Here is a 16,200-nt window from a genome sequence, read left to right on the forward strand (position 1 = left end):
TCCTATACTAGCCTCTCGAGATGTGGTCCTGGATAGCTTAACGATGTTTGATGGTACCTTGGATTTCGGCTCACACTCAGGGCCGGACTGGGAACCAAAACCGGCCCTGGCAAAGTGCTCGGCCGCCCCCCCCCCCCACTCCCACCCCCAGGGGCTTGGGGGTGCCGCCGTGCTCTTTGCCAGGGCCGGTTTTTAGCCGATTTTGTTACAGGGCCGATTTTGCAGCTATGCTGCAAAAATGGCCCTGTAACAAAATCAGAATAAGAAGTCTGTTGCTCCAACATAACTCTGGCCTCCAACAGTTTGTCTATACAAATCGAACGTCTTCAAGACTCAATCTAGCCACATTAAATCTCTGCTAGATGCTGTTAAGAATTGTCTAAAATATCTATTTGGTGTTATTTAAACAATGAAACAATGAGTTCTCTACTAGCACTTCCCACACACCAGCAACCAAATTTGAAGAACATGCAAACTTCTTTGTAGAGAAAGTCTACTGAGCAGTCACTTCTGTCAAGTTCCGACAACCCAGAGGACAGTGTTCTGAAGCACAAAGCCTAATGGACTTGGTCACACTGTGACAGCCTCTGAGTCAGAGTTACTTGAAACTATAACTAAAGTCAAATGTTCCACTCAGTTCTTTGCTGCATTGCCTAGCACTATGAGCAAGGAAATGCCCAAACCACTGCTACCATACTGGCCCTCCCTGAAGAATTCTTGGCTGCAGGGAGGTATTTCACTTGGCTGCTTAAAAACTGGCCCCACCCTGAAAGAACTCACAGCTGATACCACATGACCTGAACATCTTCCACATGTTTCCAACACTTCCCTTCTTAGTGAAGGTGTTAGAAAGCTGTGTCGCTCCTCAACTATCTCTCCAAGTCCAGGTAAATAAACTTGTCGATGTGTCCCAGTCTGGATTCAGACAGGGATCTCGCACAGAAATGTCTGTTCTGCAAACTATGAATGTAGCTCCTCAACTGCAGTGACATGTTGCTTGTGGCTGTTTGTGCTTTTGGACCGGTCACTGTCTTCGATACAGTTAACCACCACACTCTGATTAACATCTGGAAGGAATTGATGGGCATCAATGGTGCAGCCCGAAACTGGTTCAAACTTATTTGTGTGACTGCATCGAGTTACAATATGGAGATTTGTCGCTAGCAAAACAAACCTAGAACAAAGGTTTCCACAGGCATGATCCTAACCCAACTCTGTTTAATCTGGTTCATGATCCAATTGAATAATGCCCCAGCATCTATGGTATTCTTTATCAACAAAATGTGGGTGATACCCAGACATAGCTGAAGATTTAATCTCCTAGTGACATCCTTCTACCCTAAAACACCCATAAAAGGATTCAAAAATAGGTGGCTGACCGCCACGCAAAATTCAGCTCCACAAAAAGAGTTTCTACCAATATAATCAAAATAATCCAGCTTCCCTGTTCAGGAGGGACTGGAATCCTTCTCTCTCCTGAACTTAAATCTGACCATATTGGAGACCGCCAAAACTCTGGCTTTCATCCTTGACAACAGACTGAACATTCAGAGGTTGATCTTAGCCAATCTTATCAGTGGCAAAGGCATATGCCACCTGTTTACACTACTCTTGGGCATCAAGCAGGTCATTCCTGAACAGGTATTCCAGGTGCTGGTTATTTTCAGGCTGGATTATGGGAACTCACTCCTCTCTGGGCTCCCTAAAGTACATCCAGCACCACTGAGAAGGCTGCTTCTTACAGGGGCCTGCTTTCGGACAGGTCGCAAACACGTTGACCACATCCCTCTTATCCTGTGTGGCCTACATTGACTTCCCTTCAATGCAAGAGCCCAAAGTAAGACTGCTTATATTCATCAAAAAGTTCAGCATGACCTAACACTTTCATATCTGGTGGAAAACTGAAAGCCGCTGGCGGTCACTGGGGATGGGAGATGCTGGTTGCCTCCAGCTCTAACCTCCGACATTCAGCCAAGACTGATGTATGAAACAGGCGTTCTCTGGAAGTGCAACAGTCATCGGGGACTCCCTCTCACCAGCAATCCGCACAGTTTCTAGCCTTGCTAGATATGAGAAGGAACTCAAAATCCACATATTTGAGAGACGTGTTGGACAAAGTGAGGATTGTTTCTACACATCCCCCTGTTGATTTGACCTGTCTTCCCAAATACAAACTGCTTGCTCTGTCTGTTTTCTTGGTGCTTATCTGTTGGTTTATGGTGATTGTTATCCATAATCTACTTTTTGTTTTCTTTTAAAACACACTAATGCCCTTCAGCAAGGTCTGAGCTGTATAAAATGGCAAATAAATAAATATAAATAAATGAGGTTGGACCTTAATTGAGAGACACTTGAAACTTGAATGAATGGAGTGTTTGCGCTGCATAGTATATTGCTAAGCAAATGTATCCTGTATCTATACACACAGAGCCTAAATGTATAGGTGGCAGTGCCAGGGCCTCGTGGTGGCCATTGACGTCAACCCTAACTTTGGTCACTGTTGAAGGGCGCTAAGACCGGCCTGCAGAGCAAGAGAGAGATCAGGGTTCAAGAGGATGAAGAGAGAGTAGGGGGTGGAATGGCAGGAGAGATGTAGAGAGAAACCGTGGAGTTAAAGAAGAGAAGGAGGAAGAAAAAGGACATGAGAAGGACTGAGTGAGAGATAGAGGCAAGCAATTAAAGGAATGCAGTGAAATGGACGAATAGTGTAAAGGAATGAGCTGGAGTGGGGGATTGAGGATAATGTTATAAAAACGTAATAACAGGCAGGCAGAAGAGAGGGAGTAGGAAGGATAATGTTATCGAAAGGAGAGAGGAGGAAGAGTGAAAATGAGAAACAGGCTATCGTGGAAATATCTGCATGTTGCATCCACCTAAGCAGAGTAGAGTGTCTGACTGCTGTCTATTTACTCCCGTGGCAACTTTAATGCATGCACGGGGGGGTGTTGAGGAACTGATGCATCTTAAAGTTCTTATTGGGCAGGACGACTCTCATAGGTTCCAGGTTGAAACTCGATTACTGAAAATATACCGGCTTCTTGGAGGTCGCTGCATGTTGCAGTAATGGGGTTGGGTCTAGAGATGCCCATCCGAGTGATAAGAGATTTAGTGTTCTCTTAGGTTAAGAATGATGCTGTTGAAGCCCATTCTTGAATAAGGGTTGTTAAGTAAAGTTTGATGAACAAGATATCAAAAACTCCAGAGAGACTGGGCCAGGTGAGGTGACACAGGTCTATGCTTTTAGGGTGAATTTTGGACTACATAGATAGGGGCAGTCTTATGATGCGCCGAAATCTGCATAAAGACTGATAATGTAGGAGACTGGTGATGTTCTTGATTTTTCCTTGAAGCTGAATGGTGACCACCTTTTCAATGAACTTGCTTGTGAATGGTGGGTGTGATTGGTCAGTAGTTAGCTAGATTATTGAGTCTATGTTAGGATTTTTTATTAGTGGCAGGATTTGTCTTGCCTTACTGAGCTAGGAATGGATGCCTTGAGTGAGTGGCATGCTGATCAAGTTATTCAATAGTTTAAAGGGACCATCCTATGAAGAGAAAAAACACAATCACTAAAATCCGCATTCTAGAATGTTGTTTTGTTTGATGATGTCTGCTGGGGCTTTGATTTCTATTGTGACATCATTCACCGAATGGCCCCTGTAAGGGTATTGATGAAAATGGCCTTTCCTGTGGATGAAGGAATAATGTGTCCTTCATATGAAATGAGGTTCTCTGAAATGAGACAGCAGCACAGTTAATTTTCGAAGTGGGAGGGGCAAAGTTGAACCTTTTTGGTATCTCCCTAGGTTGTAGTCTTGGAGAGCTAGCTGGGACTTCTGTGCTGGCAATTTAGGGGCTGATTTAGAGTTTGGCGGGTGGAAGTTTGTTCATCAGTATGGGAGGGTACTTTACTCCCGTCATACTAAGGGTCCTCGGCTCAGCAAATTTAGAGTTGTCCACCAGCTCTGTGGACTTTAAACGTTGGCAGGAACCTCCACCACAATGGTTTTTCCATCAGCTCTCTGTACTCTACTCATTGACGGGAACTGCCAACACAGTGGTTTCGGTCAACGTATTAAAGGTTTGAAGGATGGTACCGTCAAAGTGACAATAGCATCCTTAAAACTTTTAACGTGTTTTTGTTTTTTCAAAAACAAAATCCCGATTGGGAAAAACAAACATCAATGATTCCCACCACACACCATGGGAGTTCCCTCCGTTGGTGTGGTGCTTATTTAAACGTTCTTACTGTCCCATACCGCCCCATTTCTCACAGCAATAAGGGAGAGTAAAAACTGACCATTCGCCCCTCACTCTAAATTGGGCATGCGGTCGAATGGCCAAACCTGCGGCGGCCCTTACTCCTTGCAGCCACTAGTGGAGGATGTCAGCTTCTGAGAATACTCTGTTTTCATTGATGGCACCTTTTTTTTGTAAAGCATTTTATTGATTTTCCAAACCATATAAAATACAATGAATACAACTTCCATTTCCTTCCCTCCAACCCCCACCCTTCCCACCCACGAAGGCATCCCTAAGGTCTCCATTATACTTTGTGATCCATTGCTCCCTTGGTGAAAAGAATCATGGTAAAGAAATTACTTTACCGAAAGTACACGTTTGATGGCTGCAGCTTGAAAGTTTGCAGTACGCTAAGGAGAGAAACTAACATGGCCTTCTGCAGCTTTAGAGCTCACTCAAAAGGAGTGGTCAGCTGGGGCCACTAGAGGCACCAAAGCAATGTGCCACCACCTGGGAAGCACCACTAAAGACAGCACAGAAGAAGACAAGGGGGCAGATTTACAATAACTGGCGCATCCCTGCATATCAGCAGGGATACGCCAGTTATTGTGCGTCACGGCTCCGCCACCATGGATGCGCCACATTTACAATGCGGCGCACCATGGGGCAAAAATGTACAGATGCGTGACGCATCTGTGCCGTAAAGGCAGCGCATTACTAGAGTTGCGTCGCAAGCGCGACGCAGCTCCAGCAAGGCTCTGGGGTGCCCTATCTTTACAATGCTGCGTCAATCCTTAGGCCTGCTTCAAGCAGGCGCAGGGTTTTAATGCAGCATGGGCTCAAAAGTGACTAGGTGAAATCTTGTAGATTTCACTCAGCCACTTTTAGGAGGCGTTCCTGCGACGGAACGCCCCCCTGCACAGGAACGCCTGCTTCTGGCGCAGGGCTTAACAATGTGACGCATCTCCCAGATGCGTCACGTTGTAAATACCCTGCAGCATGGCGCTGGTTTTGCGCCGCCGCTGCGTCACAAAAGTGACGTAAAAGAGGTGCAAGGGGCTTGTAAATCTGCCCCAAGGTTTAGACAACGACAGAAAAACGAGGGAGTAAAAGAAGGAGGGAGATAAAAGGGGAATGAGAGAGTGCGGGTACTGAGTGAGAAACAGAAAGAGAGAAAGGAAGATGCTGTGAGAAAGACAAAGAAGAGAGAGGGAAGGATTCTTTATAGTGAACGTTATCTTTCTGACATGTGAGGGGTGCCAGCCTGCTGGAAATCTCCTCATGCCCCATTTCCTCATAGGCCAGTATTCCCTTGAGAGAGAGAAAGCGATGGGGTGCGCGAGAGCAAGAGGGAAGCTAAATTTAGATATGACTGCCGCTCCCCCCTCCCACTGAACCGGAACCAAGTGATTCCAGAGGTACCGACAAGGGCGCCATTGTGCTGAGATTTAATCAAAGTCATTGAGCCGGGGAAATCTTGAAACGGGATGAATGGGCCGTCTTTGCTGGAGTCGAATAATTCACTAGAATTTGGGATGTGTTTCCTTTTAATTACTTTGATGAGCTCCGAGTTGGAGGGCTTGTCAAACACCCGTGTTTAACCCTGTGATTCGGAGCCCACAGGGGGCGAGGAGGGCGCGACGGGCAGGGGCCGAGGATGAACAGGTGAATTCTGCCGAAGAATGGGGCGCATTCTGCTGCTGGGACCGGCCTCCTTCCGTCCTGATGAAAAAGACCATTACCACGTCGATACTTCTAATTATGCCTTCGTGAGGGCTGAGTTTTGCGAGTGTGCATGAGGCCCACTCCCCTTAGGGGAAAAGGATCCGTGAGCCCTGAGTCCAGAGAAGTGTGCAATGTCCGTACACTCTTCACTTCTCAAGAGAAATGTTATACTTTTAATTAGAGACTAAGGGCACTTCTCAGAAACGAGCAGGTACTCACTCTGGTACAGAGTACCTGCACTTCCATTTTTCCATTTCAAGGACTGGTGAAGGTGGCTGGTCAGTTAGGATTAGGCCGCAGTTGCACGTGACCGAAAGTGCCTACCTGATGTTCTACTATGAAATGAGCCTTCAGTCTGGGCTCCAGGAGGGGGTTTCGCACAGAAGCTGAGATCAGCCAGCACGCCCAGCACTAAGCAGAAGTCAATGAGGCAGCATGAAAGACTATCCCGCCCTCTTATTTGACGACTTCTGTAACCAGTTCTCACATTTGAGTTCATGGAACCTGAGCTGTGTGTACCACTCTGTATGGGACCAGATAAAGGTTTAAATGTTGGACCACAGGGAGACTGAAGCCTTCCCTCAACCCAATAAGTGATCTTTCAGGAAGGTGAATGATGGGCTGCACGTGTGGGCGACGCTGTCCAGTTGTCCTTCCGTAATGCGAATGTTGTATTTCACATGAAAGAAGATCTTGTGGGAATAGGTGATCCTCCAGAATGGGTAAGTACCAGGCCCAGTCCTGAGATAACTCAGATGGTATCCAGGCTACATAGGAATCTTCAGAAAATGAGAAGGCCTTACCCTAAAGGCAGTGGTGACACAAGGCTCCCCTGTTGTAAAACCCCAATTCTTCCTTCTGAACCAACACAACCCAATCAGCAGTAGTTTATTTATTTCATTACCATAAACCTGGCTACTTCCCAACAGATAATTTCAACATGTACTCACCACAAGAGGCAGATTCAACTGCCCTCTCAAATGCGGCATGCACCAACATATGCAAAGCTATCTCTCTAAGGTCTTCACCCCTCTCATTGCTTAAGCGCAGCTTCAGGATCACTGCAATACAATACACACACCCCTCTGGTCCCAATCGATAAGACCTAAACACTCCTCGCATAGGTGACATGATGAATCCACACTCTCCCAACACAGTCATTGTTATATATATGCACAAGCGACTCCTACTCCTCTGTGCTACTCTTCACACTCAGACGTAGTTACAGGTGATATAAGAAAGCCACTCTAGTCCCTCAAGGACAACACCAAAGGAAGTCGCATAACGGCTCCATTATCGGCTTACGTTGTATAAACCAAGCGCAGTGCTTTGATTCATCATCAGGTACATGCAGAAGTATGAAAAGGTATCTACAATGCAATATAATACAGTAACGCTCACTTAAAGGAAGCACCGCTGTAACAGTGACTCTCCCAGTCCATTTTGTGGCAACCCGTCACTTTATGCATCGAGCCGTCAGGGAAATCCACTGATTAAGAAACTTTTGACCTGGCCATATGACAGGGGGAACAGGTTGAACGGCTGCAGGTTTCCAGTTAGGATGGCCTACTGGAGACACTTTTTATTGTAATTAAATTTCATTTATTGATATTTAAATGTCTCTATAGTGTGAACATGATCCTAGAAGATGTTAGAGCGTTTAACAGAGTATATGGACATTACACAAGTGCAGATTTACCATAAACAGCGGTCAAGGGAAAAGTCTGCAAGTATAGGATATTTATGTATGCTAGAAGCTGGTTAAGAGTGGAGGACAAAGCTAGCTAGGGCTCCATAATGGAGGAATTTAACAATCCTTTGCATAGCATGTATTCAAGGTTGGTTGCAGTGATTTGTGTTGAGAGTGTGTACACAAGTCCATCAGGAGGTGGTAGATAGTTTCAACAGTAGGTGGTTCTTAAGTCTCTTTTCGAAAGATGTTATAGATCGGTCTTATAACAAATACTTAACATGTGTCTTTGATTGCGCCAGTAGCTCACGATTGCACATACTTCTAGGTATGCCTTTCTTGACTACACCCAGCCCCTTTGTGGACATTGCACAAAAGGTCTAGTCTAAAACAGGATGTCTTCCCAAAGAAAATGTACAGACAGCAAAATATCATTTCCAACACCAGGCTATTCTTCTCTTGACAAAGAGTATATGATCAACGCAAATCCAATTGCCCCGAGTAATTTTAAGACTGAATGATGGAGGGGAGGAGCCAAGATGGCGACCGGAGCAGTCGCTTGAGCGCCCGGCTCCGTCGGCCCTTGGCCTCGGACTATCATCCTGATTCCTATCCTTGCCGATTTTCGAGGTGCAACGCGTGCGACGACGCGCTGACTGCGCCGCCGCTTTCCCGAAGTCTTAGCCCGCCCGGATGCCGGAGTTTTTGGTGCCTTTGTTCCCCGCCCTGGACCCTTGCTCTACTGTGGCCTCGGCCGGCCCCCTGGAAGCGTCGCAGTCACCGGACCCGCTGGTGCAAATCTGAGCCCGAGGTCCCGATCCCGCCTCACGCCACGTACGGTCGCCAGAAGAGCCGGGAGAGAGACGCCCGGACACCTCCTGTACCCTGCATCTGACGGGCTGGAGCCAGAGGGTAAGCCCCGGTGTGGCGGGTCTCCTACCCCGCTCTGTGGACCACGCCGTGGAAGGCTGCAGACCCCCCTCTTCTATGGTCTAGTCGGCTGCAAAGAGAGCCCGAGGGAGGGGAAGAGACTGCTGGCTTTCACCTGTTGCGGCGCAGACCTGTTGGGAATTGCCTCCTTGTCACGATCCCCCCCCCTGGCCACGGTACCGTTCAACGGTAAAACATGGCGCTGATTGCCTGCTCGCTGCTGGGGGGTGATGCTCCGGTCTCGCCCGCTGCCCGCTTCGCCCTCCCTCTACCAGATTCCAGCTCCCCAGTGCCGTCCCGGATTGCTGCCGTTGGGGGGACGCAGCTTCCGCTGACATACGGCTCCGTTCTGGCTGCCCTGCGGGACTTTCGTCTGCAATTGTGTGTCGGCTTGCAAACGCTGAGTGAGCGGTTCGACTCTACACTGTCTGCTGCGGGCCGTGAGCGCCCCGTTTGTGATCAACAAGACGTGAGTCTGCCAGTGCTGTGGTCCTCCTGCGGGGAAGCAACGACTGGGTATAACGGTGCTACACTGGTGTCTGCATTTGGCTTTCCCGGCGCTCGGGATCAATCGCTCTCCTGCTCAATGGCAGATACTTTGTTTCCCCGGTCATTGCTGCCTGCTTTGTTGTTGCCTGCCTCACCGTGCCCGCAGGAGTTTCCAGCTGAACTACACCTGGCGACCTCGAGGAACCGTTCACGGTGGCCTATGACTCCTTTTATGTGGAACTCATGTACTTTACAAGCCAGGTCTGGATTTTATATGGTGTGCAAGGGGACCTCCATAGATGATCGGCGGCCATTTTGTGACTCTACTTCTCCATCTTCTCCCAAGTGGCCATATTGTCTTTGTCTGTTCGGGATGAGGGGCATTCACGAGGGGGCGGGTCTAATCGTACGCCCGCGATCGGGCCAGGGCTAGATTACTTTCTATCATCATGGCTTCACGGCCGGGCTGGACTGGGACTGGAATTGTCTACTTATGTTGTGCGCACTCGTCGCGATCTGTCTGCCTTCATTTCCGTGGTGTTACATGCTATCTTCCCACGACCGCCTTCGGGTGTAGTGGGGTTTCAGTGTGTGGAGGCTTGGTTGGCCGGTGGTGTCGGGCGCTCCTGAGGATACGTGGGCTCCTCCCCGCCTCCTTTCTTCTTTCTTCTCTTAGTTTCTTTACTCTATTCCTACTTTCTCTCTCGTCTATATTTCGGGTTCATTGGGCGACAGGCACTATGCTGGGGGGGGGGTAGGCCATAGCCTCCGCATTGGTGTAGGGTGGGGGGGTAATTTACGGTTTCTTTTTAGTTCTATGGGCCTCTTTCTTTCATGTCTCTGCGCTATACTTGTTTCGATTCGGGGTCCGGGTGTGGGGTGGATTGAGTGGGGGCGGCTTTTAGGGGGTGCGTATTTACTACTGTGATGATCCTGTTATCTAATTGCATCGCCTTACTGTATGAGATTTTCTATGGCTGTTTTAATGATGCTGCTGCTCTCCAGTGTATGAAGCCGACTTGCCGACTCGAATCTCCTTGTTTCTATCCTTTACTGACTTTATTCTCGATAAAAATTTTTTTTTTTTGAAAACCTTAAAATTAACCTTCACTTCTCCTTCCCCCGGTGTCAAGGATCCCTCCAGTGTATGAATCCTGAATCGTTGCTAATCTTGACCTTGCCGCACAGGGGATGTATTGTTTGTCTCTGTGCTCAACCGTATTGTGGCCGGCCTGATGGTTGTAGGCCCGTATTTGTTCTTTTACTATGCACAAATAAAGGTTTTTAAAAAAAAAAAAAAAAAAAAAGACTGAATGATGCATTTAATAAAGTGAAAGCAGATATGTTGCTTACTTATAGGGAAAATTATTGCCAAATATTTTTTGCAGCTAAATGAGAATATACACTATAACTGAACATGAAGATAAAGATAAACATACAAACAGCTACCCTGAGAAGATATCTTGTGAATGACTTTATCAATCACTTTAGAGCTTTTGCTGCTGCTTCTCTCCTTTTTTACCTACACAAGGTGCCAAGTTACACATATGAATGCATTATCGTCACTATAACAACTAACCTTCAAGAACTGATACCTGTTGCTTTTCATAATGTACTACTGGACCACATCAAATACCACAGAGTACATGAAATCAGGTCATCGAGAAGTCTACTGCGTCATTGTAGTCACATATGGAGATAAAAAGAAGACTCGTTTGCCAGAATGGTGTGGCCTGAAAAAGTTTCTACCTGTTGGATATAGAACACCACAGAACTTTTGAACATGCAATTATGCAAGTGTTGCGTGAATATCGTTATATTGTCATTGTAGTAGATAACAAGGATGTACAGTTCTCCTCTAGCATCATGTAAAAGCAAATTCAGGGCCCTTTGGAAAAACTGCACATGTATTATATATATTTAATACAGTGGGGAACAGAACTGCTAATATATCTGACCCATAAACAAACAATTTGATTATCCTCCTTAAACCAAATTAAGTTTATGACAAACTACTTTGGGGCATATTATCAAGAACATGTGAAAATCATCGCAAAAGTAACTTAACGCAACCTACAACATCGCAGTCTATCGCAGGAAATGTACGCCGTGTTAACCAGGCATTCACAACACGGCGGTACCATGCGATAGTCACCAGATAACGCGTCAAATGGCCACGTTAAAATCAACGCCACGCCGCAAAATGCGAAACGCGAACGCAAAAAAAGCTGCAATGAGGCCAATCGCGATACAAAAATCAGCGAAAACCAGCCACAGGCCTGCAAATCCCACGTGTCTGGCGGGAAAATGCACTATAAAAGCAGAACAAGAAAAACACAGCAGAAACAATCCAAAGTGCGCAGCACCATGGATGCACCCTGACCCAGCGCTGAGGCCAACGCGAACCCCACAACCCCCGCAGACCACCAGCAAGGTATAACCGGGTTGGGGAAGGCCAGGGAGAAGAGGGAGAGGAAGACGGGGTGCAGTCCGCAGCAAAACCAGATCAGCGCCACGGAGGTGACAGAACACTTCCATCAACTGACCCACAAGTAGACCACCTGGAATGCAGTCGGAGTGCCGAGGAGGCCAATCGAGGAGGCCAAGAGGTGCTGGCATGATGTGGCAACCTAAATCAGGCATAACCCCGCCGCAAACAGGAAGGCTGCAACAGCGACAGGAGGTGACAGTCCTGCGCCACAGGAGGAGCTGGAGGAAAGCTAGGCCGCAGTCATCAGTGTGGAGATGGTGCAAGGAGTAGGGAGTACGGACACAGTCCGAGAGGACTGGACACAACATCAACAGGGTGAGTAACGACCAGGGACTGGGGGACAGGGGGAGATGGGCACAGTGGCACATATGCCCAACCAGGAGTAGCACACTGCACACCCACAATTACCCGGGATCATGTCCCTGATCCCCTTGGCACACTGCAGCACACACATATTGCAAGAACAGCACACTCACATTGACAACAATGTGTTACAATACGCAAAGCCAACACTGCAGAACAGAGGACACAACTGGCTCTACACATGCACAGAAACATGCCTACTACATCTGACAGCAGGAAACTGTGCAATGGAAAAGTACACGTACGACCTCACATCCGTCATGTAGTCCAAATGTACACTGTCCAGCAGCAGTACTCAGCACCTCCCAAACAGTCACAATGTACATTGTCAAACAGTCTGCATGTAAACCAGAACAATGCGCCAACCAGTGGTCGAAGTGGGCGGGAATGGCAGGGCACGGCGTGCCCCTACTTCTTTAATTCTATAGATGTCGTTCCCCTACTTTTTTATTTTGAACATGCGTCCCTGGACGTAAGAAATATCCAAGACCTGCATAGAAGGCTCGGCATTAGTGTCTGTTCGGGGACGGACGGGGAGCAGAGAAGGAAAAGGTCTCCCTCTCTTGCTTCCTGCCAGACAAGACAAGGAAGGTGTCCGCTTCTGCTCTGCCGCTGGCAGCTGCCCCCCCCTCTCTTTCTTACTCTTATTCCCTTTAAGTCTGTGTAGCTCCTCCTCACTTACTGAAAACCGTGACTCAAGAAATGGTTCTCACCCTCTTTCTTCCTGTCGCTCATTTGTTCCCCTGTGAAATGGATGCAAAAAGAAAACCACTTTTGCTGGAAATGCCGTTTTGACATTTTTCTATTCCAAAGTGCAGCCACGGAAATAAAAGGTTCAAAATATGAAAAATCAATAACTAAATAAAGCAAGACGGGGTGTTCTTAAAGTGGCCAGATCGGTTTTATTCAAACCCCAAAAACATTAGCATCACTTTCCCGAGTTTGCCAGTGAAGCGCTGTTTTCTCCCGGTTGGGAAGTGCGCCAAACCTGGAGATACTGCCATACCTGGTTGATGGGTGGATTGGAAAACAAAATGTGTACGGCGGCTTTGTGTTCACGAATGTGGTCTTTTTAAACCACACTGCTTACGTTTTGTAAGCATATAAGCAATGGGCATTTAAACGGCCCTTCTGGGCCTGGTAGTTTTCAGGCAGAAGCACTCACTGATTTCGGAATAGTGAGTGTAAAAGCGTTAAGTTCACCATGTTGTTCCTGTTTACATTTCACATGCTTTATTTAATCTTGCAATCCCTATGAGTGATCGCTTTTTCCAGGATGTTGTTACTTTTTCCTTTAGGAAGCATATTGCTCTTGCCTAGTGTGTAATTTGAATTGAGTTGCATCCAGTTGTTTATAGCAGGTCAAATTGGATTGTAGTTGAAGGCAGTGAGAGTTTCTTTCACTGGGGGAGTATGGTGTTCAGTGGGGGAGAGGATGTGGCACTATGGTCGGAGCTGCTGAATTTAGAACTAGGGAACCAGGTTCAGCCTTCATGAACAGTCCCCAGACCACTCTCCTGAGGGAGCACATTCCTATGCTAGACCTTAGAAGCCCTGGTGTCTTAGCACCAGCAGGTGGACCCTAGCAGTGGCAAGTGTGGGCTCACCTTGAAGGCTTGTCCACCATAATCCATACGGAAGTTCACCTCGTCTTGCGGGCAGGCCTACAAAGCAGTGCACCCCAGAGCAACAGTGACTCTGTCACTTAGGTCACAGGACCCTTGAGAAGGGCCGGCTCTAGGGCGGTGCGACCGGTGTGACCGCAACGGGTGCTGACTTTGAGTGGGATATAATATAAATACAACAATATCTCAGCCAGATTCATTAAGACTGATTAGATTCGTATATACAAGATATTACAACAAAAAACCAAAGAGCGAGAGGCTTCAAGATATTAGTTAAATGTGCCCTTGGGCATCATATATTTTCAGAAGACCAAAAATTGTATACACAACAGTTGTAACAGCACTGTTAGGCATAAATGCCAAAGCAACCCTAAAGAAAAGTGTACATAGTGCTCGTGATAAGGAAGTGACGGCGCTAGTGACAATGTGAAAGAACACCACAGCTTGCGGCGCAGGAGACAATACAAAATATATACAAGATAAAAAGGTTCACACAGAAATTATTTTCGATACATAAATTGTCATTTACAATGTTTTGAGAACCAGAATTAAAAAAGCGCCTGAAGCGTATGTAAGCTGGTGGGCAAGGGTCGACGGCGGCCTTTATGTATACAACAAGACCACAGGGACACACGCATATATCATGTTGAACTGGCTACGGGCATGTGCGCCCGGCCACTTTATTGGCAGGACCACATGTACAGTGACGCCTGTGCTGGATGTGTGTGGGGTGAGTGTAAGCCAGCCCGCACAGAATGCTTGGTGCTGGCAACCACTTGAACAGTGGACACCACTGCAACAGAAACTGAAAACACCTAAATAACAGAGTCAGCTGCTGAGCAACATGGAGATAGCCGGAGAAAGTCCAGAGGACACCCAACATGCAAACAGAAGTGTCCGTGAGTTGCAGTGCACTGTTTTGGGACACTAGAGATGAGCGCGCTCATGTGAAGAAAAAGTCTCGGCTGGTGTCCCATCAAGATATTCCTGATGCAGATGCAGTGGGGTGTGTAAGACCTGCATCATCTTCCTCATCAACGTCCCAGGTCTCCCACACTGCTTGAGATGACATTGCTGTGCAACCTCTCCACAGCACAAAACTCAATCATTAACGGACGATGGCTTGCGGTGCACTGAGTCAGTGGCACCTGGAGTGCTGAGCAGGGTATGAGGCCGATGATGACATCCACAACAGGTGTGAGCAATTCCGTAAGTCTGTCAGGACCACCGTTTAGACTCTGGCAGATGGCGGTTGGAGGTGGTCTTTGCGGTGGTGGCGTGTGCCTCCTGCGGTGATGCGGCGTCCGGGCCTGTCGGGACTCTATTTGATGTGTGGTCCCTGGTGGGCCGCAGTTGAGGCCAGAGGCTACGGACAGCACAGGGCCACAGACACATGGCATTGATGACCCCAATACCATCACCTCAGAGGCATCCAATATCTCAGAAGAATGTGTCCCGGCCCTGACCAGCGCAGAGTTAGTGGCCCCGGATGCATTGCGGCCAGCACAGGCACCCAGCCACGGGACGGTGACTTGCGGTGCAGTCAGATGGTCCATGGGACCTGAGTGGGTCCTCATCATTGTCCGAGGTGTATGTTGCGTAGGGTTGCAGGGGACAGTGGAAGCTGTCCTCCAGTGCATGATGCAGAGGGTGGAAGCTGTTCGGAAGCAGCAAATGGAGGAGTGGAATGCCATGGCATCGTTTTCGCCACAAAGTCAGTATCACCAGCATGATGGCGACGACAACCCCAAGTCCATGGACTCAGTCGCCACCAAAGTCCAACCAGAAGTGTCCATGGGTCTCAGGGAACAGACTTAGTGGCACCGGGGCTGAAAGGGGATGCAGTCTGTGATTAGGCCTGTACAATGACATCAAGTCAGCCATGAATAAATCAAGGCTGAATTCAAAATTGTGTGTGACCTACTTGACCGCAGTGTAGGCCAGAGGCAGCGGTCAGCAAGGGCCAGACGCATTTCAGCAAGCCCCTCCTGGAACTCTTAACACACAACGTTGAGATTACATTTGGGGGTGACTTGTGGTTGACGGAGGCAAAAGCACCAGAGCCGAGCGTGTGTTCAGTCGGCGACGATGACGTGTCCTGCCTGGTACGTACTGGAGTGGATTGGCGTGAGGCCTGCTGGATCGCAGTGTAGGCCCACGGCATAGTCATCTTGGGCCCACACACACGTGTCGTTGGGATGCTATGCACATGGTGGCTGCCACCTGATCATAGGGAGTACAGTGAAGTAGAATCACGAGTCCAAGCAGGATGAAGGAAGGGCGGCATTATCCTATCTGAGCACCCAAAAATGGGAGGACATGTTAGCAGCATACTCTCCAGACCGTCAAATAGGCATGCCTCCTGCGAAGCCATATTCAAATCCTTCAGTTGACAGCCAGCCCCCAAGGGACACAGGGGATCACAGGGGATTGAAAGGAGATGGGTGGGCCAAAAGAACAAGATGGAAGTGTTTGGGCCTCCATCCTAAACACCATGTAATTGTCGGTGGAGGCGCTCCAATAGCTGCCAAAATGGACATACAGCTCATCCCACTAAACACCCTGGCAGTGTTCACAGCTGGCATAGATGAAAAACTGGGGGACCTCAACGGCCTAATTAGAAGAGCACAGACGGAGGCACACCT

Source organism: Triturus cristatus, chromosome 1_2 (genome assembly GCF_964204655.1).
Source record: "Triturus cristatus chromosome 1_2, aTriCri1.1, whole genome shotgun sequence".
Lineage (NCBI taxonomy): Eukaryota > Metazoa > Chordata > Amphibia > Caudata > Salamandridae > Triturus > Triturus cristatus.